Consider the following 26,797-nt stretch of genomic DNA (forward strand, 5'->3'; position numbering starts at 1 on the left):
TCCCTGCCTGTCCTGTCACCCCTCTGAGAACGCGCGGAAGGTGCACGGCTTCCAGGGAGAAGCTTGCTCGTCGCTCTGGCAACAGAGTCCGGAAATGCCACAGAAACGCGACCCCAAAGTGCAGAACGGTGGCCCCGGGCCAGCGAAGCACGCAACGCTAGAGAGCCTCACGGGACTGACGTCACGTGGGCGACGGCGCGGAGGCGGGACTTCGGGGGGCGCGGTATTTTTTTCGGGTTCGTTCCTCGCGGTCCCCCGCTGCCGGGCCAGCTGTCACCATGAAGAAATTCTTCCAGATCGTCAAGGCTGACATGGAGTTCAAGAGAGCGGGGCCCAGTCAGAAGCTCACAGACTCCGTGGGGTGCGTGACGAGCGCAGAGGCCCGAAGCCCTGGGGAGCGGGGACGGGGGGAGGGGCGGCCGAGATTCACGGGTTAGGGGAGAGACCTCGGGGTGCGAGGCAAGAAGGGGCGGAGGGTGGGAGTCGGGGGAGGGGGAGGCCTGGTGGGCGGGGCAGGAAGAGGGTTGGAGGGAGCTGGTAGGGGACGAGGGGGGCTGGGGCTGCAGGGAGTGGGGTTCAGCGGGGAGACCTTAGGGGAAATAAGGGGGTGGTGAGTCCTGAGGGAGGTGGTGAAAGAGAGGCCTGGGAGCGAAGAGAGCGTTTGGGGGAATCTGGGTGACCAGAGATGGGGGCTGAACCTAGAGGAGCAAGTACACATGGACCCTGGCGTGTCCTTGTGAATAGGGGTTCTAAGCCACGTGGGAGGGCGGGATGAGAGACTAGGAGAGTCCGGAAGGCCAGGGAGCCTGAGGCGGTTGTTGGGAGCGTTGTCAGTGAGTTGGGGTGCTGGGATGGGCTGAAGGTCTGGGAGAAAGTGGAGGACAGGAAGATGGAGAACGGATCCCTTGTGGGTGTCGAGCAAGTCAGACTGGAGAGCGGGGAGGGTAGCAGCTTCCACCCTGCCCTTGGGGCTGCAGGCACCTGAAAAAGTCTGCCTTGAATGGCAGAGGCAGCTGAAGTTGAGCCTGGCAGTGTCTGTGCTGGGACCTTCTGGACCCAGCACTTAAGGATGCCCAGCTCGGACACTGAGGGTTGGACTTGACTCACATTTGCTCCTTGGTTCCTCCTGTAACCCCTTAGGATGGGTGCTGTTGTGGTTCCCACCTTTCAGAAGAGAAAGCAGGTTCAGAGCAGCAAAGCCAGTTGTCCCCTAGCTTACACCTCACAACCAGCCAGGGTAGGACTGGAAGCACAGCCTGTGTGACTCCAAAGCCCACACCAAAGCCCTCTACTGGCTGCCTCGGGTGTTGGAGGGCTCCATGGAGACTGGTGTAGTCAAGGAGGACTTGCTGTAGGAGACAGGCCTCAAAGGAGAGCTCTGCCAGAAGGGTGTTCCAAGCACCTCGACCCACGAGGACTCACTGAGTTTTAGCATGGAAGAGACCCTAGAGATTGCCTAAAAATCGAGGCCCAGAGAGATACTGGGACTTGTCCAGGGCACCGTGCCTCCTGACCCCAGCAGAAAGCTCCTTCCTCACCAGGTAGGGAGGACAAATCTAGTAGGAGCCCAGGCTGCCATTACTGTGTATCAGAAGCTGCCATGTGCTTTCCATTCCTGCTGTCGTTTAATTCTGAGGTGGCCCCACAGGGACATTTTACAGACCAGAAAACCGGCTCGGGGCAGGGTTCGGTTACTTGACCAGGGTGTCTCCCATGGCTGACAAGCAGAGGGGACAGTATTGGAGCAGGGCTGTCTGGCTCTAAGGGCCATGCTCTCAGTATTGGCACTTGGTGGCTCGGAGGTAGCCTCTCTCCACAGTCCAGGCTGAGACACTGTCGCCCTCCCCTCCCCCTACAGGTAACTGAGGCCAAAGAGGAAGGCTTAACCCACCTGGCTGTACCTACTCTGAGGAAGGACCAATGGGATGCCTGCATCAGAGAGGCCATTCTCTTGGTGAGTGGTGGCCCTTTGTGTCCCCTCCCCACAACCAAAAGCTTCCAGTGCCGAGTCACCTACAGGAATCCCAAGTGGCACAGATGCCTCATGAAGTCTTGCAGCTGCTTTGATTGTATGTTTTTATTCGCTATAAAGGAGTAAATACTTACATGGGGGACAGAATTCAAAAGGTACAAAAGAGTTGATGATGAAAGGTTTGCCTCCCACTGTCTCCAGGCCACAGCTCCTCCTCTGAGGCCACTGTAAGCAGTTTAGATCCCTTTTCTGGGATCTCCCACCTGTGTACAAACTATTGTTATTGTCTCGCCTCACTTGTTGTGTTTATGTTTTACATAAAAGTTCATGTGCTGCTCACTCTGAACATGGAAACTTCAGGGCAACGTATCAGTACACAAAGAAGTTCTATAGCATTGTTTCTCCTTGTAACTCTTTGGAAATAACTTCCAACTTAAAAAAAATTGCAAGAATGACACGAAGAATACCTAAATACCCTGTACCTGGGGTATGAATTTCTGATGGCTTTTATGACAAATTATTATAAACTTGGTGGAATAAGACAGTCCACATTTATATGCTTACAGTTCTGGAGATGAGAAGTCCAACATGGCCTCACTGAGCTAAAGTCAAAGTGTGGACAGGGCTGGTCCCTCCTGGAACCTCCAGGGGAGTACCCATGTCCTCCTTTCACAGCTTCTAGAGGTGCCCACAGCCCTCAGCTCATGGCTTCTTCCTCCGACTTCAAAGTCAGCAATGCCAGGCCAAATCTTTCTCAAGTTGCTGTCTCTCTGGTTCACTCCCTTCCCTTTTTGAGGACCCTTGTGATCACAGTGGGCCCACCTGGATAATCCAAGGTAATCTCTCTATTTTAAGGTCATCTGATTAGCAGCCTTAATTCCATCTGCCACCTTAATTCCCCCTTGCCATGTTACTTAACATATTCACAGGTTTCAGGGATTAGGACATGAGTATCTTTGGAAGAGGGGCATTAGTCTGCCCGCCATACCTAAATTTACCATGTTAACATTTTTTACCGATTGGCTTTATCAGCTCTCTCTTTTTTTCTGAACCATTTGAAGGTTCTGCAGTCTCTTGAACTGCATAATGCTGTAACTTATTTGAGCAGCCCCCGTTGACGAGCATGTAAGATGTTTCCAACTTTTGCTAGTAAGAGTGGTTATGCAACAACTAAAACATGCCTGCACGTCACTTCATGCTGTAGGCTCAGTTCCAGAAGTGGAGTTGTTGGGACAAAGGACACTGTGTAGTGGTGGTTTGGTTGGTTGTAACCAAATGACCTCCATGGGGTCATCCCAATTCACACTTCCCCCAGCAGGGTGTGGGAAAGCACACTTTCCCCATCCCCTCACTGTCACTGTGGGTGCAGTTGGGATACCTGGGCCAGTGGGTGCAGTTAGGTGGGGGCTGGGCTTGTGCATACAGATGGGGTGGGTCTGGGTTCGTGGGTACACTTTCTGAGGGCCTAGACCCATGGTTCCACTTTTGGAGGTATGGGTCGGTGGGTACAGGTTGGTGGAAGCTGGGCCTGTGGGTGGAGTTGGGTGGGGGCTCAGCTTGTCTGTGCAGTTAGGTGGGGGCTGAGCTTATGGGTACAGATGGGGTGGGGCTGGGTTCGTGGGTACACATTGGGGGGCCTGGACCCATGGGTCCACTTTCGGAGGTATGTGTCCGTGGGTACAGTTTGGTGGGCACTGGGCCTGTGGGTGCGGTTGAGTGGGGGCTGGACCCATGGGTCCACTTTTTGGAGTGCTGGGCCTGTGGGTACAGTTGGCGTGGGCTGGGCTCCTGGCTGCACTTCTGGGGGGGCTTGGCCCGTGGGTGCAGCTGGGTGGAGGGCGGGGACCATGCGTGCACTTGGGTGGGGGTTGGGCATGTGCATATGCTTTGGGAGGCACTGCCTCCTTGGATGCTGGTGGGTGGGGCAGGACCCATGGGTGAATTTGGGTACAGTCTGGGCCTGTGTGTATACTTTTGGGGGCCTGGGCTCCTGGGTGTACTTTTGGGGGGCTGGGCCTGTGAAGGTATCTTGGGCAGGACTCGGCCCATGTGGGTCCTTGGGTGGGTTTTAGGCACAATGGTGCTTTGGGAGAAGGCTGTGCCAGAGGGTTCTGTGCCCGTGGGTGTAGTTGGGAATGGCTGGCCTGTTGGTGCAGTTGAGTGGGAAATGGGCCCGTGGGTGCACTTTGGTAGGGGTGGGACCATGGGTGCAATTGGGGGGTTGGGCTCAGGAGTGCAGCTGTGGGGGGCCTGGGCCCGTGTGTGCACTTGGGGTGGCACACAGCATGAGGATGTGGCCCCATGGGTGCCATTGGGTGGTTGCTGGGCCCAGTGGTGCAGTTGGGTGGGGACAGAGCCCATGGGTGTACTCTGGGGAGATTGTGTTCTTGGAAGTACTTTCAGGGAGGCTTGGCCTGCGGCAGTACCTTGGTGGAGACTGGGCCCATGGGTGAAGTTGGAGGTAGGCTGGGCCTGAAGATGCAGTTGGGTAGAGGCTGGTCCTATGGGTGAACTTTGGAGCGGGACTGTTCCCATGGGGGTACTTTGTTGGGGACAGGCTCCATGGGTGCAGTTTGGTGGGGTCTGGGCCCATGTATGCACTTTGGTGGGGCGCTGGGTTAAGACTAGAGATATAAGTTTGGGGGTCGTTGGCATATAGGAGGTATTTAAAGCTATGAGACTAAATGACACCAATGTTGGAGGTAGGATCCAAGCAGGGAACCCGATAGTCATCCTCAACCCACCCAGTCCTCTTGTCAGGTTTTTGACTCCACCACAGTAAAGAATTCAAGGGCAGAGTCATGGAAGAAAGTGAGAACTAGTTTAATAGAACAGAGAAGAAATACAGGTTCCATAGAGAGAGTGCGGCCTAGCTCCAGAGGCTGAGCAGGGCCCACACCAAAAGTCTAACACAAAAGTAAGTTCAGTATAGACATCAAGTCTAACTCAAAAGTGAGAAATCCATAAGTTCAGTAGAGAGCGGAGGCTGGCTCGAGAGAGTGAGCAGCCACCTGCTGAAAGTAACTTCCATACCAAGTAAAGCAGACACCCCTCAGCCAGGGAAGTGCAGGCTGCCTCCAGGAGAGTAAGTAACAACCCTGCCATCAGCCGGGATACGGCTTCTATAGTTTGTTTACCTAATGAATATTCAGTTAAGGGGTGGCTCCCAGTTATGTAACATTAGTCTTACACATGCTGACTCTTTCTCTTCCTGGAGTGTGTTTGTTGGTCAGAGCCTGTCGCTTGCACCAGGCACATTCAATAATGTCCTGTGCTCTCTACTGAGCATACCCAGCCACTGGATTTGCATAAGCCTGCACCTTGTGGTCTCATTTTCCCCATGGTGGTGCTAAAAATAAGTCTAACTGGCAACAGTAACTTTCCTCCAGGGAAGAACCCAGAGGAGGGGGCCTGAGACCTCCAGGAGTGGCTGGAGAGCCAGAGGCATGTCCTGAAACCCAAACCCAGGGAAACGGAGCACCTCCTGTGTGTCATCATCGAATGGGGACTGTCAATGTAAAAGAGAAGTCCCAGGACAGAAGCCAGGTGAAAGAAGGTAAGTAGGGATGCCTACAGTGGGATGACACCTGAGTTGAATCTTCAAGATAGGGTAGAATTTGATCAGTCAGTGATGAAAGACGATGTGTTAGAAAAAAAAAAAAAAAGAACAAAGGTGTGAGTGCAGTTAGGTGGGGTCTGGGCCTGTGGGTGCAGTTGGGTGGGGGCTGGGCACTTGTGTGCATTTGTATTAGGGCTGGGCCCATTGGTGCACTTTTCTTGGGGCAGGGCCCATTTGTACACTTGGTGGGACCTGGGCCCGGGGGTGCAGTTGGGGTGGGGCTGGGCCCATGCATACACTATGGTGGGGGCTGGACCCATGGCTACAGTTGGTGGGGGCTGGATCTGTGCATGAAGTTGGGTGGGGGCTGGTCCCATGGGTGCAGTTGGGTGGTGCTAGACACTCCGGTGCAGTTGGTGGCCCTGGGCCAGTGGGTACAGTTTGGTGGGGCTAGGCCTGTGGGTACAGTTGGGTGGGGGCTGGGCACTTGTATGCATTTGTATTGGGGCTGGGCATGTTGGTGCACCTTTCTGGGGGCAGAGCCCTTGGGTACAGTTGGTGGGCCAGTGGTTACAGTTAGGTGGGGGCTGGGCCTGTGGGTGCAGTTGGGTGGGAGCTGGGCTGGTGATAGTGCTTTGATTGGGGCTGGGCCCATGGTAGAGCTTTGGGTGGGCGGGGCCCGTGTGTGTGCTTTGAGGGAGGCTGAACTTGTGGTACAGTTAGGCGGGAGCTGGATCCATGGGTGCCGTTGGATGGGGGCTGGGCCCTTGGGTGTAATTGGTGGGGCTTGGGCCCATGAGGGCAGTTAGATGTGGGATGGGCCTAAGGGTGTACTATGGTGGAGGTCGGCTGGTGGGTACAGTTGGTGGGCGCTGGGCCTGTGGGTGCAGTTGGGTGGTGGCTGTGCTGGTGGATGCATTTATATTGGGCCTGGGTCAGTTGATGCACCTTTCTGGGGGGAGGGCCCTTGGGTGTAGTTCAGGGGATTTTGCCCCTTTACACACTTGGTGAGGCCTGGGCTGGTGGGTGCACTTTGGTGGTTCTGGGCCCATGGTTTATCTTAGGTGTGGCCTAGGCCCATGGGTACAGTCAGGAGCAAGCAGGGCACTCTTTGGGGTGCTGGGCCAGTGGGTGCAGTTGGCGGGGGCTAGGCCCGTGGCTGCACTTCTGTGGGGGCTTGGCCTGTGGGTGCAGTTGGGTGGGCGCTGGCCCATGGTTGCAGTTGGTGGGGGGCTGGGCCCTTGGGTGTACTTTGGGGGGGTGTAGTGGATTGAATTCTGTCCCCCTAAAATTCACTGAAGCTTAATTGTGTCCCCCAGGCTTTGTCTATTAAAAACTCATCCCCCACTGTGACTGTTTAGAGTGGGAAATCCTATTATGGTAATTGAAAGGTGGAGCTTTAAAGAAATGATTAAATTGCAGGACCATGCCATAGTGAATGGATTAAAAATAGTGGACAGAGGCTTGGTTCTGAGGACAATTAAAAGAAGAGAGTCTGTCTTCTCTCTCTGTTCTCTCTGCTTCCACTGTCTTGCAGTGTGATACCCCTGGGTCACTGTTGCCACCACCAGATGGACTTTGGACTTCCCAGCCTCAGAAACTAAGCAATAAATTTCATTTTCTTTGTGTATCACCCAGTTCGGTGTACTTTGGTATAAGCAACAAAAATGGACTGATTCCGGGAGGTTGCGTCCTTGGGGGTACTTTGAGGGAGGCTGGGCCCGTGTGGGCAGTTAGGTGTGGGATGGGCCCATGGATACACTTTGGTGGGGGTGGGCCTGTGGAGGGCTGTTGGGTCGGGACTGGGCTGATGTGTGCACTCGGGGGCGGGCTGGGCCCATGGGTGTGCTTTGGTGAGAACTGGACCTATTGGTGCATTTGGTGGGGGCTGGACTGGTATGTGCAGGTGGGTGGGGGATGGGCCCATGGGTGCTGTTGGGTGGTGCTGGACCCTTGGTGCAGTTGGTGGCCCTGGGTCCGTGGGTGCAGTTAGGTGGGGGCTGAGCTTCTGAGTGCAGTTAGGGTGGGGCTGGGTTGGTAGATGCACATTTGGGGGGCCTGGACCCATAGGTGCACTTTGGGAGGTATGGGTCCATGGGTGCAGCTTGGTGGGGGCTGGGCCCATGGGTACACTTTTCTGGGGGCTGGGCCCATGGGTGCTCTTGGGGGCAGCTGGGCCAGTGGTAGTGCTTTGGGGGGGCCAGGGCCCATGTGTGTGTTTTGAGGGAGACTGGGCCCACGGGTGCACCTTTGTGGGGGCTGGCCAGGTGGGTGCAGTTGAGTGGGGGCTGGGCCCTTGGGTTCACTTTTATGGGGGCTGGGCCTATTGGTACAGTTGGGGGCACTGGGCCCATGGGTGCAGCTGGGGGGTTGGGCTCAATGCTACAGGTAGGGGGGACAGGCCTGTGGGTGTAGCTGGGTGGCACCTGGGCTCATGGATGCACTTTCAGGGGACCTGGCCCTGTGGGTACAGTTGGGTGGGGGCTGGGCCTGTGCATGCACTTGGGTGAGAGTTGGGCACGTGGTTGTGCTTTGGAGGGGGCTGCGTTGGACTATTGTGAATAATGCTGCTATGACCATTTGTATTCAAGGTTTTTTGTGGATGCATAGTTTTATTTCTCCTGGTATATACCTAGAAGTGGAATTTCTGGATCATTTGATGACTCTGTACTGAATCATTTGAGGAACATTCAGGCTGCTTCCAAAGTGGCTGCACCATTGTAGTTTCCCCAGCCGTGTGTGAGGGTTTAAATTTCTCCGTATTCTTACAACACTGTTTTTATGCATCTTTGTGATTATGTCCATGCATCTGTGTATATAGTAAGTTGAACATGAGTTCACCCTGAGGCCTCTGACTCTAATCCAGTACCACGGGCTTTGGTTGAACACATTTTAAGTGATCCATAAACATTAAGTGAATCTGGTAGTAGCCCTCACTCAGAGATAAATGGGAGCATGAAAACACAAGAATCCCCACTTCTGAGGTATGGGCAGAGGATATAGGATTTTCCACAGGAAGGAATGAGGGTCCGAGCCTATCTTATTTCCATCTTTGGGGGCCACGTGACCCCTGCTGTCGTCTAGGTTACAGAGATGATGTTTGATTTCCCTGTATTTTCACTTTTCGCCTAGTTTTCTGCCATCATGATACCAATGGAGACAGACTCAAATGACACTTCCCCACAGAAAGGGGAAAAAAAGCCCCCTCGCTCCAGGGCCAGTTCTCGTAAGAGTAGGAAGATAATTTTGCCCTGGCGATTAAACCTTTGTCTTCTGGGGCATCCCACTCTCTGGTCTCTGGGCCCACTTTCTACCCCTTACCACGCCCTCCCAACCCTCCAAGTACTGGCACCTTATGCCAAAAGGGGTGTCCTTGCTCGGAAACCTCTGGGTGCCCTGGCTGGCTCGTTAGAGCCACGGAGCTCCCCTTTCCTGAGCGGGGGGTGCCCACAGAGACTGCCTTGGCTGCAGGATCTTGAGAGGCCTGGTCTTTGCTCCTGCAGGGAAAGGCCATTCTGTTCCTCCCACTCACAGCCCAGCCCCCAGGAGATACTGTCTTCCTGGTCTCTGGTCTGAAGGTGGCCCGGACTTTTGTGTCACGGCCTGAGGACTGCCTTCTCCTTTGGGGCAGATGGCAGTGACCAGCCAACAGCCACCATGGCCTGTTCTAGGGGACTTTGTGGTGAGGATGGGAGTGGCTCCCCTCCAGCCTGCCCTCCTCTACACAGGGACAGAGGAGCTGACCGTCTGTGCTTCAGATCTCGCTCACTGTTCAAGTCGAGGACACAGAAGACACATCCGAGGCACACACAGGGCTCGTAGATTCTGGAACTGCTGGACTGAAGGGACAGGCCCCTCGGCTTGAGAGGTGCCCAGAGGATGAGTCACTAGGGCTCAGGGGCAGGCGGTGGTGCGGTGGAGAGAGGGTCATGGCTCTTCTTCCTGCTCAGACTTTCACCAGCGGGTGCTTCAGGCTGGCTTCATCCTGGTACCTGAGGCCGAGGCAGGTATGTCAAGGCAACAGGCTCTTATTGTGCACCCACTGTATACCTGGCACTCTGCTGGCCACTGGGGAAGACAGTAAGGAAAGGGGAGACACAGCTCCTGCCCCAAAGAGCTCCTGGTCTTAGGGGAAGGTAAGATGTGTGGGAAACCATGCCAGCAGCACCCTGCGTCTGATGTTACTGAGCCTTCGTGGTCACTCCCAGGTCTGTGTGACCCTGGGGAGTTCATTCTCCTCCTCCACTTCCTTGTCCATGAAATGAGAAAAGTATTTGCAAGAACACCATGAGGCGTAAGGTGGCTATGTCCTCACCATCCTCAGCTGGGTGTGTGATGCTGGTGGCCATTCGGCGATGGGCAGCAGCCATTGTTATTTGAGAGGAAGGCATGTCCCAGGCCCCCACCCTGTGGCACTCATCCCCACGCTCTTCCACGAGGGGTGTGTGCGTGCCCAGGGGTGTGGTGTTGCCCAGGTCAGACACAAGCACGACCCTGTACCCTTCTGCTCTGGCCCCAAATTCCAGCAGGCCAGGCGAGTTAGGTTACAGCAGTGTGGTAGACAGAAATACTGCCCCAAAATAAGTCCACGCCCTAATCCCCAGCACCTGTGACATGTTATCTTGTGTGGCAAAAGGGTTTTTGCAAAGTGACTAAGGTGAGGAGTTCTGTGGATGGGGGAGTGCGCTGGATCATGCAGGTGGCCCCATGCGAAGTCAGAGGGGCATTGGCGGGAGGGGCCCAGTGCCAAGGAGTGTGGCAGCCTCAGAGGACGTGGATTCTCCCATGACACCCATTTGGGACGGCTGGCCTTCTGAAGGGTTAGATGCTGCAAGTGCATGTTTGAGTTCATGGTGATCTGCTGCAGCAGCAGTGGGAGAGGAGTGCAAGTGTCTTATGGAAAATTACCCTGTCCTGGCCTGATTTCCCTCTTCTTGGCCTGGACTGGACTTTGTACAAGGCAATTGAGAGCCTGCTGGAAACGGATGTGTTTTCCTTTGGGGTCCGAGTTACAGACATGTGACCCTGCGGTGACAGATGCTGAGGCTGCTGTGCACCTCCCTCCTCTGCGCCTGTGGCAGCCTGTTCCGCAGCAGGAGGAGTGGGCATGAGGGTTTGGTATTTGAAAGGTCCTTCCTGCCCTAGATTATTAAATACCAAGCTAACCAGTGCAAAGCACTCTCTTATGGAGCTTTCACAGAAGTTTTGAAGGAATCTACCCCTGTGCCAGGATGTTTGTAGCACAGGCTGGTGCCGAATCCTCTCCAGGGGTGGGAGGCATGGAGAGCCCTCCCCTTGCGTGGTGTGAGGAGCACAGGGTGGCCCCAAGGGGTGCAGGAGGCTGTCCCTGGTTGTCTGTCCCTGGCCCTGGGGTGATCAGGGCAAAGGGTAGTGGGCAAGAGAGTGAGAGCCTGTAGAGGAAGTGGGGATGGGCTCTGACCTGATGGTTTGCTTGTGAAAGGCAAGACCCTGGGCATTTCTAGGAATTGGCCAGCCCTGGGAGGGGCCATCCCTCCAGGGTCATCAAGACCCCAGATGTGAAAGCATCAGAAATACAGAAGGTGAAAGACTTGGCTAATACAGAGGCCTTCCTGAGAGCACCACACATCTTTCCTTCTCTCTTCTCCAGTCTTGTCTGTTTCCTTCACTGGACACAAGCTCTGGGGAAGGGGCTGTGTCCGTCCTCACCAGTGCAAAGTAGATGCCCAATAAATAGTGAATTGATGAAATTCATGGGTGAAATTACGTTTGCTTTGGCAAACTCTTGTGATTTTACAGTCGCTTTTACCAAAGCCCTAGTTGTGTGTATGATTCTTTTTAAAGCTGATGTGCTGGTCCAGTTGCTGACAGTTCTGCAGTGGCCTGGTGGCCTGGTTTCTTTTCCCACTCTCATCCCGCCCTGCATGCTGTCCGACCTCCCACACATCCCAAACATCCTCACCTGCGACTCCAGCAGTACAGTGCTGCCTAGACAGAAAGCAGGCGAGGAGGTGGGCTGGTGCACCTGTAGCCCACACCCTCTTTCTTACCAACTCCTTCTTTTTATTGGCTTTGAAAGTGGAGCAGAGTGGGAAGGCTGCACTGCTACGGAAAGGCTGTATCAATGTGTCCTCTCCAGTCAAACTTTCTCTACAACAGGTCTCTGCTAGAAAATAACACGTGCTGATTCCTGTAGAGTTAACCGCTGACCACAGATTTCTGCAAATCATCCTCAGGTGCGGTTGGCATTTCCCCAAGCATGGATGGATACCTGTGGCTGTGGAGCACTTCCCGCACCAGAAGACAACACAGACTCGGGGTTGGTGGGCTGCCGCCCCCAGCTGCAGAGGAGGAAAAGAGACAAGTGAAAACGTGAAGTAAAGGGTGGGTGCCATGGGGGGCAGGACCTCCCCTGCCCCTCCCAGCACTGGATAGTACTTTCTTTCCCAACCATTAGAAATGTGGTGGGTGGAAAAATTTCCTTCGTGTTTCTTTCTTTGCAAGTGAAGTTGACTTTCTCTTTATGGGGTGTGTGTGGAGTACACTCATTGCCACATTTCTCTCGTGTGACCTGCCTGTTTGCATCCTTCGTCCATCTTTCTCATCGGCTGGCATGGACTCTTTGCACCCTGACTTCTGTGCTGGGCTACGCATCTTGCGTGCCCTTTCCATGCTGTGTCTTGCAAGGTGGTGTATCTCTGAAAGTTTTGTGGGTATTTGCACACTGTTGGGTGCAGGTGCATGTTTCTGTAGTTGGAGTCTATTCTTGAATTAACGCTGGCAAGAAAAGATCTTGTCACCCAGGGGTGACGAGTCTTTGTCTCCCTTGGCATCTTCACTGGATGGGCTGGGAGTACCTGGGCTTTACCATCTCTCCCTTGCGGGTGGGTGAGCAGAGAGGAGCATTGGGCAGTTGAAAGCCCTGGATGACAGGGACGTGGTGATGAGGGCTTAGACTGGCTTGTACTGAGATCTCGGCAAGTGGTGGAGGGTCTCTGGGCCTCCCCTAAAAAGCGAGGGGATAATGTCCAGGGGGTGACACTGGCAATATCCAGAAGGCACCTGGGGGGACAAGCAGGCTGGAGCAGAGGTGAAGGGACTTGTTGTCTTCCCGTGCTGTACTTCTCTGCCCACTTCAGCTTTTACCCTGCATGCATTTGTGGATTCCCCTTTATGTTATTATGAAAAATTTCAAGCACACAGAAATGCTGCATGGCTCGGACATGAGCATCCTACACACACTCCTGCAGTCGACCTCTAACTCCTGGCCACGCGCTACCTGTCCACCTGCCTCCCCTCCCCCCACCCCTGAAGTTGAGAGGTACTTCAAGTTGCAGGTGCTTTCATAAAATGTGTCTGTAACTAGTGTTTCCCTCTGTTCTTAAAGAGAAGTGTTTACCTGAAGTGAGCCTCAAGGTCATGCCGAACTTCAGAGATGACAAATGGACATGCTTTTAGAAAAAAAATATCAGGCCCCCACTGAGGAATGTATTTTCCTTAATTTCTTTGATATAAGCAATTATTTTTGTCAAATGAGAAAATAGAGGTAAGAAGAAATATGGTGAAAATCACTCAGAGATCCAATTTCACTGTGTTTAGGTCTAGATCTTTTTCCCAGTGCAAATAGATACAGGTAATTAAACAGTATCGTGCATCTGTAACTGTATCAAAGAGAGGTGATGATATTGTGACTATTTCCACATTACTAGAGACCTACCACTCTATACCGCAACCTGTTGAGGTGAGGGCTGTTAACGTCCCCACGTTGTACATGAGGAGACCAAGGCTGAGAAGGTTAAGAAGCTTCTCCAATGTCACACAGCAAGGATGTGGCAGCTCTGGGACTTGAATTCGTGTCTGGCTTAATACAGAGCATGTACACTTAACTATTACATTTATTTCCAACAAAAAAGAAATCAGCATTCCTATGCTTGCATTAAGAAATAGATAAATGGTTCTGGATTATGAAAATAGCTTTCAGCCATAAAATTAGTATTTGGAGGTGTTTGGCCACATGAAGAGATGGAGGTAGGTTAGAGATTTGGTTGCTGGTTCAGAGAGCAGCCCAGCCAGTGCAAGGAAAGCCAGGAGGACATCGTCATGGGACGCAGAGACGCAGTGGCCTCGGGAGGGACCAGCCAAGGGCCTGGCCACCTCCCCGTGCATGCTGCCCTTCTCTTGGGACACCTGCTTTGCTCCTCCCTCAGGCAGATGGTTTTCACTGTCTCTCTGGCCCACCTTGGAAAACTGATACCCTTCTGCTCCAGATTTACACTTTCAGGCCCAGCCGTAGGTAAAGGTTCAGTTTGCACTCTGTTCTAATGGGTAATTCTAGGACTGAGAAAATCTGGCTGGAGTCAGTTTCTGTCCCTGGTCCAGTAAGCAATGTCTGGGAATGGGACCACTAGTATTAACATGGTCAATGAGACTTTACTCTCATAGATAGGAGGGCAAGAGGAAAGAAACTGTCCAAAGAAGAGGGTCACTGGCTTATGGGTGCGCAGGCACCCTAACAGATAACCCTCAGAAGAATCGGTGGGACAGAAAGACCAGCTCTCCCAAAGCCAAAGACTCCACATCCCACCCAACCCACCCCCTGCTGAAGACCTCCCACCCGCAGTAGGATGGTGGGATCCATGAAGTCTCTCGCAGAGGCACAGACACTAAAACAAGATGGGCTTCCGAATGCTCAGGAAACACCAGTGTATGTCATGAGATGAGAGCTTTAAAGTGCTGGAGTTGGGGCCTGTATTGGTTTGCTGGGGCTGTTGTAACAAAGCACCACAGCCTGGGGGCTTAGACTACAGAAGCTTCCTATCTCAGAGCTCTGGAGGCTGGACGTCTGAGATCCAGGCATGGCAGGGCTGGTTCTTCCTGAAGCCTCCTTGGCTTGCAGACGGTGTCTCTGTGTTTCCCTTGGTGATCTCCCTGTGTGCATGTCTGCCTCCAAGTTTCCCCTTTTTATGAGGATACAGGATATATTGGAAGAGGACCCCCATGCAACCTCATTTTAACTCAGTTACCTCTTCAAAGGCCCTGTCTCCAAATATGGTACCATTCTGAGGTCCTGGGTGTTGGGGCTCCGGCAGGTGAGCTTTGAGGGGATGCAGTTCAGCCCAAGGCAGTACCCTCCAAGTCTCCCTCTTAACTAAGTGGCAGCATGAGGGCCAGCCAGCATGACAGGAGAGTAGCGTGCCCCTTAGCATCACCTGAGCGAGCCGAGGATCTGTTCTTTCATGTGCGTGTCAAGGACCCAAGGCCCACATGGTCTCTGTTCTGGAAGGCACGGAATAGATGTTCCGCAACTATTTGTTCAATCAATGAATAAAAATGGCAGGGGCATCTCAGAGGCTCCAGGTGATCAGGACAGGAGCCAGGTCAGAGTCAGGGCTTCTCGAAAGAACAGGCCCCAGCCCCACTTGGAAGGTCCCTGTCTCCTCTCGGAAGAGTGAGAAGACAGGCTAAGTACATGCTCTCCCAAGGCTCTGTGGGTATTCTCATGTGTGTGCATGTTCATGTGTGGGGGTGTGCATGTGTATGTGGGTGTGCCCATGCACGCAGCTGTGTGTGTGTGTGCTTGTGTGTCCATGTGCATGTGTTTATGCACATGCATGTGCTTGTGTGTATGCCTGTGTATGCACGTGTGCACATGCGTGTGGGTGTACAAGTGTGTGCGTGTGCATGCCTGTGTGTGTGTGATCCTTTTGCTCTGAGTCTGTTGTGAGATTTCAGTACACTTGTTGCTCTGCTCAGAATGGCAGGTGCTTGTGAATGAGAGCCTCCAGTTTGGAAACTGTCTCAGGCATGGATTTTAAGACCCTGGCTTAGAAGTCAAAGCCAAGGCTGCCCTCTGCTCACCCCAAACTCAGCCTCTTTAATGTGGAGAGAGTCACTGGGAGGGGAGGAAGCACCAAGAGTAACAATGTTTCAGGACATTCTTTTACTCATTAAGATCAGCAGGTGTAATGACTCTTGTCTCATAGGGCCTTCAGGGATAAAAAAGCCAACAGAGCCAGAATTCAGCAACCTTGGTGCGATTTAGTCTCTTATCATCTTTAATGAGAAATGACAGGTGTCACCTTTATTGAAGCCACTTTTCCTTTCCGCTCCATGTATTTCCTGACCTGAGTACCCCTAGGAGTGATACTAATTTTGATCATGTCTCTGGAGGGCCCAAAATGATATTATAATGAGAGAAATGGGTGGAAATGTAAACACGTGATTCACCATGTGAGAACGGCTGCTCTGCTCAGCTCCTGTCCTCAGTGATGTGCGCGCAGATGGCTTTCTACAGTTGGGGAGATAGAAATACTTTGTGCCTTCACATAACACAAAAATAGTACAGCCACTCTGTCTAGTCTGGCCCCCCAATAACAAAATTTTGAGCATTTCCCATAAACCTGGACTCCCTAGCTGAAACAACCTCGCCTGTGATGTCTGAGGAAGTCACACAGCATTGTGGGTGATAATTAAGCAAGGAGTTGGTGTTTTTCTACCATGAAGAGGAAGGTGCAAATATGGTAATCTTGTGGGGGGTTTAAAAATATTATATACTGGGTTTTTGTGGGTATTTTGGGGGGGTTATTGGATAAGCTAGTCTTACTTAAATCTACTCCCTTGCCCCATTTTGCAAATCAATTTCTTTTCCTTTCGAAATACTTTTCATCTCTGAATGTTCCCTTGACAGATCCAACAAATGTTAAGTGCTGAATATTTGTGTCCCCCCAAATTTATATGCTGAAGCCTAAATCCCCAAGGTGATATTGTTAGGAGGTATGGCCTTTGGAAGGTGATTAGGTCATGAGGGTGGAGTCCTCGTGAACAGGATTAGTGTCCTTACAGGAAACAAGAGCTTGCCTAGGAGTGAGGACACAGGAAGAGGGGCCTCACCAGACACTGCATCTTCCATGGCTTGATCTTGACTTCCTGCCTCCAGAACTGTCAGAATTAAATACCTGTTTATAAGCCTCCCAGGCTAAGGTGCTTTGTTACAGTAGCCCGAACAGACTAAGACACCTGCCATTCCCATTCCTCCAGAGAGCTCTTTAAGTAAATCCTCCTCAGCCCCAAGACTAAATTCCAAGACAGAGTTATTTTAAATGAAGTGTGTAATATGTGCCTACTCTGGGCAGTACAACAGGAGGTCGCATTTGTGTCTAGCTACAGTGCCTCTCGTGCAAGCTGCAATGTGGTTCTGCAGGGTCCATGACAGCTTCTTATAGAACTGCTGTGTGCTTTCACTCACAGTGTGCAAGTCCTGCAGGCGGCTGCGATGCTTTCTTTCTCTGTTTACTTATTTATACACTGTCTCATTCCAGAAAAGACCTAGGATAGTTCAAGCAAGATGATAAATGATAAAATAAAAACAAGTGAAGAAATTGGGATGCAGAGGTTTAGGAGGCTACGTCTAGGAGTGAGATTAGTACAGAGGCAAGTGCAAAGGGAGCCTTGAGTCTGGTTCTGGGATTACTAACGGTTTATGCTAAGAGGAGATGCAAGCAGGTGTAGTATTATGCTAATCATGTCTTTTTATTCTGATCCTTGGTACACTGAGCCTGAAGAACTGCCTGTCCTAGGGCTAGCCAATCCCTACAGATAGGTAAGGACTAGGCTTTGAGCACAACCTGCCTGTGCAAACCAACCAGTCCAGAGCCGACCTGCCCCCACCATGGGCTCTCACACTCTGGGCCACCGCCCCCTGCGCCAATCACCCAGGTCCAGTATGGGCAACCAGGGGCAGCCCCGTAAACTATTCCAAGTAGACGACCCTAAGCCTGCTTGCCCTGCCTCCCTCTTCCTTCTGGAGGAAACCACGCTAAAGGCTCTGCTCACCTTCTTCCCACATCTGCCTCCTGTGTGACCCTGGGGCTGTCCTGTGTGCCCTGCACAGTGACTCGGCCTCCTGTATTTAGGGATCTGTGAGTACAGACTTCCTTCATGATGGTCATTTCTGTGTCTGCATGTCTCACCCTACCTGATTAAAAACAAATGCCAAGTACAATGATTCATGGTGTCCAGTGAGAAAACCAGGCACAATTATTTGTAAAAGAGAGGCCAGACATCATGATCTCCCATGAATCCTCTTAGAGGGGACACTATCACAGAGAAAGTCCTCAAAGCCAAATCCATAATGCAGCCCCTGAGAGTAAGTCAGGATGCTTTCAGCAGCAAGGAACGGGACACCGAGTAGAAGAGGTTTCAACACCAAAGTTCCAGGGTGGTGCTTCCATGGAACGTGCAGCTCCGGGGAGCCTGGCTTCTTCTGGAGTCTGCTGGTTTTCTCTTTTCTTCTGCTTCACCCCTGAGCATTTTCTGAGACTTAGTAGATCTGTTTAATCTTACTGTTGTAGGAAAATATTTTGAAATATTTATTATTTTTATTGTTCTTGGCTTTCCTTTCTACCATTAGAGGCCAAATTCAGAGACAGAAAACAAAGTCAAATCCTCTGTCTTGATCCTAAAATAGTCTCAGGAACACCACAGGAGAGATGATGTCTTGAAAACCAAGGACTTCAGTGGCCAGGGTTTGGTTTGGGGGAAGGAGGAATAAGGTATTTGACCATCAAAAAGCTAAGAAACGAGGACTAGGTGTGTGAAGTTTACCTGCAGGCAGCGGGTTGGAAGAACACTTAGCCCATTTGTTTTCATCATAGGCCGAGGGGAGGGAAGCCCTTTGTGGGCTGTGGGAAGAAGTGTTTCCCAAATTTGGGAAGGTGTAGCAGGGAAATTGATGCTGTGTCTCTCACAGAAGGGGAACCCTGTGTCCTGGTATGTGTGGGCTGATAGTGCTGGTGATGACCCTGCAGAAGTTGCCCTGTGTGAGTCCTCAGAAACCCAGGATTCTTCTGCCTTGCTGTGTGTGGTCTCGAGTCACACACTTGCCTCCTGGCCCAGTGTGGTTGCTCAGGCCCAGCCATCACATTTGAATCCCAGCCAGCAGGAGGGAGGACGTGCCCAGCTGTCTTTTATGGAATGCTCCTGGAAGCTGCCCGTGACACCACCATTTCCATCTTGCTGGTCAGAATTTGGTCAGATAGTGATATGTTACTTCAAGGGTGACTCATTGTAGTGGATTGAATTATGTCCCCCTAAAACTCACTGAAGCTTGAATTGTATCCCTCATGTTTTATGTATTAGAAACTAAGCTCCCACTGTGACTGTAACAGGGTGGGAAATCCTATTATGGTAATTGAAACGTGGAGCCTTGAAGAGGTGGTTGGATCGTAGGACCATGCAGTGGTGAATGGATTAAAAATGGTGAAGGGCATGGTTCTGGGGGCTTTAAAAGAAGAGGAGCATCTGTCTGCCTTTCTCTGCTCTCTCTGCTTTCACCATCTTGCAATGTGAGACCTCTGGGTTGCTGTCACCATCACCAGATGGACTTTGACTTTGCAGCCTCAGAAACTGTAAGCAATAAATTTCATTTTTTAAAAATAAATCACCCAGTTTCAGGTATTTTGTTATAAGCAACATAAATGGGCTAATACACTCAGAAAAATAATTTTTACTCAGGTAGCCAGGTGCTCAGTGAAGAGTGGGGTTCTATAAAGACTGAACTAAGGGAGACTGGTTTTGCGATAACTAGCATCTCTAGTGAGCACAGTCCTTTACATATGATTTGTGTTTGTTGATTTAACTTCAAAGGTGCTCCCCGAGCATCTACTATGACCCAGGCACTGGCCAGCTGGGCACTGGAGCGGCCCCCTGGAGTTCTCCACTGCCGTGCCACCATCCCTCTGCTGAGGCAGCTGCTTCTGCGTCTCCTCTGATCTGGTTTGGGTTTGCAGAGACATTTCTTTAAAAAAAAGTTCTGCACTGGCCCTATTGCCTGACACAGAACATGGACAGCGAATGACTACATTCCACCAGCCTGCTACTTGGATCCTCAACGGGCAGTCGCTCCAGCCTGCAGTCACCCCAGGCCTGGGCATCGGTGGTCGACGCTGATGCTCTCAGACCCAGAATCGCAGAGTCTTGAAGCTGTGATGGTCTAAGGGGCACCTAGCCTGGCCCCTCATTTCACATTCCCTGGGAGGTACCAGGCAACCCCGCCAGCCCCTCTGCCTCCCGCCACCAGCCTCAGGGCCAGCATTAGAGCAGAGGCCAGCAGCTCCAGCCACATGGCACCGGGTAGTGCCTGGGGAGGCATTACCTGATGCCTGATCCTGTCCCCTAGTCCCCGGTGACCAGTCCCAATTCTGCAGACACAGCCCTGGGGGAGTGGTGCCTCAAGTGAGCCTGAAATGAGCAGGAGGCTTATAGGGAAGGAAGCTGAGCCAAGATAGAATGTCTTTCCCACTCAGGGATCTGTGAGCAGCTTAGTGTGGCTGGAGCCCAGGAGAAGTCTAGGCTAGAGGCAGCAAAGGGTAGAAAGGCCATGGAAGCCAGAGCAGAAGAGGCTCTCTCCACCCTGCCAAGCCATTTGGCTTTTCCTCCATAGGAGCCCCTATGGTCTAGAAGGAGCATCAGTACAATGACTGCCTAGAAAGAAAGACCAGCCATGAATTGGGCCTGTGCCAGAACTAATGGAGAGAGATTTGGAAACACAGTGCCATCGTGGATCGGCTCTCCCTCTTCCTTCCCCTCACCCCATCTGAAGAGAGGTACTGGTGTCCTGGAGAGGTTTACTCAGGGAAAACCAGGGTCTGTCCGACCACGCTAGGCTCAAGTTGGAGGCGTTGGGACTGAGGGGCCCAGCCACCACATTCATTTTAAAACAATTGACAGGGAAAATATTTGCCACAACTTGACATATAGTCAATACATTACTATCTAAAGAAAGCAGGAAATTGACCTTAAAAAAAAGACCCAAATAGAAAAGAGGGCAAAGGACATGTACAAACAAATAATAAATAGTATATAGAAGCACAAGAAACACAAAATAAGAAATACACAAATCAGTGCACATGAAAAATGTTTAACACTATCAGTGATCAAGGTAAGAGTCACTTAAGCAATGAGAGGTGGCCCTTTCCACATATCGAATTGGCAGATACTTTAGAACCAAACACACAGCTCTGAGAAGCACTGAGAAAACTGTGGTGAGGCGGGCCCTGCCCCACACTGCTGGCACATGGAAATTGGAAACTTCTAGAAAGCCACTTGGGAAATTAAAACAAAAAACCATAAAATGTTCTTGTTCTGTGATTCTATTTTCAGGGATCTCTCTTACAGGATTAATAAGTGAGGCAGTGAAGATGTGTGTGCAATGCACAGTGTTATCTGTGCTTTTCCTAAACAGGAGGCAGTGAGTTCCCTCTTACCTGCCCCATCTGTGAGGTCACCAGCACATGGCATAAGGTGATCTCCTATGTGTTGTTCAGAGGATGCACTCAGAGGATTTGAAATGAGATGGGAAAACAACCACAATACTATAGGTTCAGTACAGACATCGAGTCTAACACAAAAGCAAGAAAAACATACTTAAAATTCAGTACAAAGTGCAGGCTGGCTCAAGAGATTGAGCAGCCGCTTGCTGAAAGTAAGTTTGATACAAAGTACAGTACACACCCCTCAGTCAGCAGAGTGCAGGTTGCCTCCAGGAGAGTGAGCAACCACCCCCTTCAGCTGGGATTCGGCTTTTATAGTTTCTCTATCTAATGAATATTCAGTTAAAGGGATGGCTCCCAGTTATGTAACATTTAATCTTACACTTGCTCATTCAGTCTCTTCCTGGAGCATGTTCATTGGTCAGATCCTATCATATGCACCAGGCACATTAGAGAATGTTCTGTGCTCTCTACTGAGCATGCCCAGCCACTGGATTTGCTGAAGCCAGTCCCCTTGTGGTCTCATTTTCCCCTTGTTGGTGCTGAAAATAGGTCTGACTGGCAACAGTAACTTTCTTCCAGGGGATAGCCCAGAGGAGGGTGACTGAGACCTCAGGGAGTGGCTGGAAACCCAGAGGCATGTCCTGAAATCCAGGTGGCCTCTCTGCTCTGCTGGGTGCCTCAAATTCTGTGACAACCACCATGAAGGGTCACACAGGAGCTGCATGGGCACCAAGCAAGAGCCCTGCCCTCTTCCCCAAAGGGGGACCCCTCCCTGGGGTGGGCGTGGCCAGCAATCACAGCTTTCATTGTGACTTCACCCTTCCCTGTGTCCTGGCCATGCCCCCATTAGTTTCATCTTTCCCATCCACCAATGGGCTATGAGCATTGCGGCCATGCCCACTGCAGTGTTGCCTAGCACCACCCACTCCCACCAGCTCTAGCTCAGTTGCACATCTGCACTGTTAGCTGAAGGAAGCAATTCCCCAGTGCTTGGATGGTGATGAAGCGGTCCGCCTTTCCTTTTCCCTGAGCCAAGATGTCAGAGGAGACCTGACAGAGGAAATTGACTGTGGCCAAGAGAAAGGTATAGCATGTTGGGTCGCAGGCCCCAGACCCAGCCCAAGGCCCCTCTGATGGTGGGACAGGGGCAGGACTCGGTGTCACTTCTGAGGCACATGGGGCTTGCCCCTCTGTGCCTATTGACTCCCCTCACCAGTCTTTTCAGCCATCCCTGCCCCCTCAGCAGCCCAGCCCCTGCCCTTGCCTGCTGTCCTCTGTCATTACTACTTGTAGCCCAGCCTTTGAACAGATGACCCCTAAGTATTTTCACCCTCTTTCCAGGTTCTCTAGTCATGGCACAAATTTCTATTTGGAAGGGCACTCAGAACTAGGGGAACCAGGGCTGAGAGGTTTCTGGCTTCTTACTCCCTTCACTTAGACCTTTACCTGCTGAAAAGCCTACATTTCACCAGTAAGCTCAATATGTTGACAATATCTCTGGGTGACAATTGGGAGAATGAGTTTGGTTTGGTTTTCTCCCAGATTTCTACTCTCTAGAGACACTTTACATTTTATTTCTGAGTCTGTATCTCACATTAGAATTCCCTAGGATTCTGGGACCAGAGCGCCTTTCAGTCAGTGCTCTCTGGAGGGAGATGTGCTTATCTTCTGTGGAACAAATCCTGGGCAACTGAACTTCACAGCTTGAATCTTGCCCAGATCACCTCAATCTGGGGGTGCCACAGGACTCATGGGGGCATCTTTCTGAAGCATCAGATTTGCTTGATTCTTTTGAGAGAGAAAAAAATCTATTAATGAACTTAAGGGTGACATTCACCTAGATTTGTAAGATCATAATACACTTCTCTCTGAAATGATGCTTCGGTTGTCCTCTTTTTGTTAGGTCCCCAGATCCCTAGGGGTGTGGCCTCATGACTTCTGCCATTAGTATACATTGACATAAACATTAAAGAAGTACTGGTGTGCAGCTCTCATAACTCTTTAAGAGAGGACCCCAATGTCTGATTTGTATTTTGCCCCCTGGCAGCTGCTGATTCATGACAAAGCCCCAGAAGACTGAAGTTAAAATTCCATTATTGCCTTTTTTTAGTCATGTTATCATTCCATTTCTTCAACCATTTAGTGATCACTACAACACCTTGTAGGGTTGTTGGTGGGATTAAATCAGATGGTATAAGTAAAAGTATTTTGTAAAATGGTAAAGTAGGATGCAAGTATAAGGGCTTATAGGTCTCCTGAACATTACTGCTTTTCTTTTTCACAGTTAAGAGATTACCAATGTAGAAACAGCCCTGGTGGTCCTCCAGGAGCAAAGAACAAAATGAAAACTGGCAGTGATCCTCATTCAACCACATCTGGGGGGGGGCAGTTGCCTAAGGAGGTGAGTCTCAGCTGGTCAGACTCCTGGGAACGGGGCTCAAGAGACAGTAGAGGGTAATGGTAAGCATCATGGAAGAAGTGTCAGGGACTGGGTAAGAAGACTGGGTTTGAATCCTGCCTCTCTGCTAGGAATATGATTTAGGACTCTTTTCTGAGTCTTCTCCCTTGAAGCTACACACAAAAGACGGACCATGAGCTTGGCTATCTCACTGGATCCAGCTTCAGGAAGCACAGGATGATGTTGATAACACCAAGTTCCAGGGCTCAATCCCTGTACTAGCCACCACCAAAAAAAAGTACAGGACAAGTGCTGCTCAGGAGTGGAGGGACAATAGGGGAGAGAGACGTTGAGAAGTGGGCACAAAGGGGCGACAGGAGGAGGGCCTGGTCCAGGTGAGGCAAGAAAGACACTTTTGCCAGCTGATGGGGAAGAAAGGACACCAGAGGGCTTAGCCATTGGGGGGACAGAGCGTCCCCACATGCGCTCTAATCTCTTCTAGCCCACATCATACATCAGGGGGGAGGCCTTTGTGGCATTAGTGGGGAAGCCTTTGTGACATCAGTGGGGAGGCCTTTGTGACATTAGTTTACATGAAGGAGCTGGAGGTACGTGCTCCTGCAGGCCAGTCTCTTGACCACCTCCCATGGTGGAGGCTGGGTGCCCTGCTGCCAGCTAAGACAGCCCCCACCCCTAATGATTGCTCTCTCTACCTCTCCCCCTAGACCTCCTCCAACTCCTCCTGTCTGCACACTCCTCAGAGCCCGTACCTAGATCTGGCAGTAGCCCGGTACTCCAGTTAGGTTGAAAACAAACATCAAAGGAACATGATCCAGGAATTAGTAAGAGTTCAGTGGGGCCCCCTGATTCCATGCTGCCAATCCTGGGCTCCAATTTCCCCTTGGGACTCTGAAGAAAAGGGCTGGGGGCCCCTGATGACAAAGGAGAATGGGGTGCTGGGGGGCCTAGGTCTCAGTGGGAGGGACCCCAGACCACACAGCATGGCTTTCTGTTGCTGCCCTGTCTGCCTATTCTCTCTTCTCCCAACACCCCTGCTTGAGTCCTCACCACACATGCCCTGGGCTCTCAACCTGCTGGAAACACTAGGCTGACTGTTGTCAGAAGCCCTGTGTTCCCACCCTGACTTAGTTCCTGCTTTGCTTTGTCTTTGGTTTTGGACAGGCCACCTCTCCTGCCTGGGCTTGAGTGTCCTGAGATAGAATTAGAGGGTGTTGAAGGTCCCTTTCAGCTCTAAGAATGAAAGATTTCTAGGCACACTTGAAACATCAGGGAGACAGGGATCTTGCCTTTCCTTTCCATTCCTGGATCCCTGCTATTAAGAACAGTCCCAGTCCCATAGTGTGTGGTTCATGGTGAATACATGCACCTTTGTGAATCATAAGCTGGGAGAAGAGTAGTCTTTCCTTTCTCAGCCTCCATTTCTAGAGGTTTCTGTGGCTGTCTTTTAAAGAGAATCCAGATTCAGATGTTCAGCTCTGTAGCTGTGAGTGAAAACCAACAAAGACCCAAATTCTCTTTCCTTGGGAGTTTGAGGAGAGTTTGTCAATTTCCGTCCCCATAGGGTATGTGAGCTTTTCCTTGAAAATCCATTCCTGTCCGCTGCCCACCACTCTGGTCTGGGGAATGGAGCTGAGGGGGACAACCTCGGTCACTTTCCTGTGATTCTCCACACAGAATAAACAGCACCAGGAAACTCTGGATGAACTGGAAAGAGGAACATGATTTCTTTGTTCACTCATTCTGTGTCTGGAGGGTTTGGGGAAAGACTCAGGTGGAGAGGCCACAGGCTTGTCTTGCCCACTCCCAACCTGGAGAAGGCTAACCCCTGCACCCCCCCCCCCGCAGCCCCACAAGATCCCTGAGAATCTGGTCTCACTGGTGGGCCTGTCCTTGACCATTGGTGGCATTCCTGGGGCCTGTCCCTTGCTGTTGCATCTCTGCCTCCCCAGTAAGAGATGTTTCTTTCCTCTTCCTATAGCAGGAGAGTAGGTGTCAGCAGGTGAACTCCCCACAGGATCAAGTGCAGGTGAGTGGACTGTATGGCTTCCCTCATGTCCCCTAGAGAACCTTCCTTTCCCTCTCTCAGCACCAATTTGGCTTTTCTCCCAAAGGCTCAGATTCAGATCACTGATGTCTTAAGAGCCCAGGCCGATGCTCACCATGTGGTCTGGCAGAAAGCAGGTGTGAATCTGGGCACTCTTCCTCCCTCAACCTGGTGCCTTGGCGGGCCTTCGAGGGAGTCCTTTGGGCTCCATCTTGACCTCTGTCATTCCAGGGAAGTGTGAACATCTGGCGAGCTGCCTGTGTTCACGTTAGTGCAGATGAAAGAGCTGCAGTGGAGTCTGACCACTATCTCTGCACAACAGAAGGAGGCGGAGAGGGTGAGCCCAGCCATCTGCCCTCATGCTTGAGAATGGCCTGAGAGAATTAGATAGACCTGGATGTTCACATCCGATCTGTAAGTGTTGTTAGCACTTAACCTCTAATACTTTGTATTTCATCTACAAAATGCAGATAATAATAGTAACTCCCTCCTATGGTGGTTGTGAGGATTCAATGGATTGTTAGCATGGTGCCTGGTGACGTGCTCAGTACAGAGTCAAACAATGGTGGTGACAGTCATAACAATGGCAACATGACCTGATATCCCTGGGCCCCTGTCACCAGCTGTAAATCAGATCTCTTTCCCTGCCTCTTCCACCTTTACTGAGTTCTTAGTAAAACTAACTGAGAACATGGGATTGGAAATGCCTTGAAAAAGATGTCAAGTGTGAATCAGGGGGAGGAAATGTTACTGCTGAATAGTTGCTGTAGGTGTCAGTGTTAGCGTGCCCTGACTCCATCTTCTCCTTGCTGAATCCTGACTTCACCTTTCTGTATTTGCAGTCCTACTGTGACTTGAAGAAAGAGTGAGATGCTCTCCACCTGCACTTGGAAGACAACAGGTAGGAGGGGGACAGTGGAGGACAGGTCTGGGGGGCTTCCACACAGGTGATGTGGTGGGAGATGGGAGGATACAGATGAGCATGATGAGGTGAACGCACAGGTTTCAACATGTGTAGAGCCAAGCTCTGGCCCCAGCTGTGCCAGTATCTCACTGTGTAGCCTCAGGCAATTCATGTCCACTCTCTGGACTGTCACTTGTGACTCTTGGTTCCTGGGATCCCCTTCCCATGCCATGGTCCTCTGGTTGTGTGGCAAAATCAGTGCATTGGTCACCAAAGTGGTCTTTTCTGTTCTTCATTCTTTCTATTCTCCACCACCTCTGGCCACAGGAACAATGATGAGGACCACAAGTGTCGCCAGTCCCAACTGAAGAGGAAGTGTCAGGTCCTTGTGATAGAGAAAGCAGCCTTGAAGCTCCAGATGAAGAAGCTTGAGACATCCAGGTTCCTGCCACAACAAGTAAGCGGCTGCAGCACAGGGTTTTGGTTTTATGGGGGCAGGGGTAGAGAGGGAGGTGGCAGCCTGTCCTGTGGCCGCTTCCTCCATGGCTCATGCCCCTGTGCTCTGGGCAGGTGCACGCTTTGAGGGAGAAGCAGGACCTGCATCAGGTCCAGGAGCCAGACACCTGCTTGGCTGATGTAAGCAGGCAG

General features: G+C 51.5%; 2 long non-coding RNA genes across 3 annotated transcripts; both read left to right on the forward strand.

The window, feature by feature from the left end:
* Positions 1–277: 277 nt before the first annotated feature.
* LOC134385611 (uncharacterized) lies at positions 278–11,943 on the forward strand. 2 transcript variants are annotated; one of them, XR_010024418.1, is made up of 4 exons: positions 278–361; positions 1,859–1,954; positions 5,362–5,528; positions 11,747–11,943. It is a non-coding gene; the product is annotated as an uncharacterized LOC134385611 (long non-coding RNA). The 2 variants fall into 2 exon arrangements; XR_010024419.1 differs by lacking the exon at positions 5,362–5,528.
* Positions 11,944–26,031: 14,088 nt separating this feature from the next.
* On the forward strand, positions 26,032–26,783 carry LOC134385633 (uncharacterized). The gene is made up of 3 exons (XR_010024425.1): positions 26,032–26,146; positions 26,477–26,606; positions 26,720–26,783. It is a non-coding gene; the product is annotated as an uncharacterized LOC134385633 (long non-coding RNA).
* Positions 26,784–26,797: the final 14 nt, after the last annotated feature.

This window comes from Cynocephalus volans, chromosome 9 (assembly GCF_027409185.1).
Source record: "Cynocephalus volans isolate mCynVol1 chromosome 9, mCynVol1.pri, whole genome shotgun sequence".
NCBI classification, from domain to species: domain Eukaryota; kingdom Metazoa; phylum Chordata; class Mammalia; order Dermoptera; family Cynocephalidae; genus Cynocephalus; species Cynocephalus volans.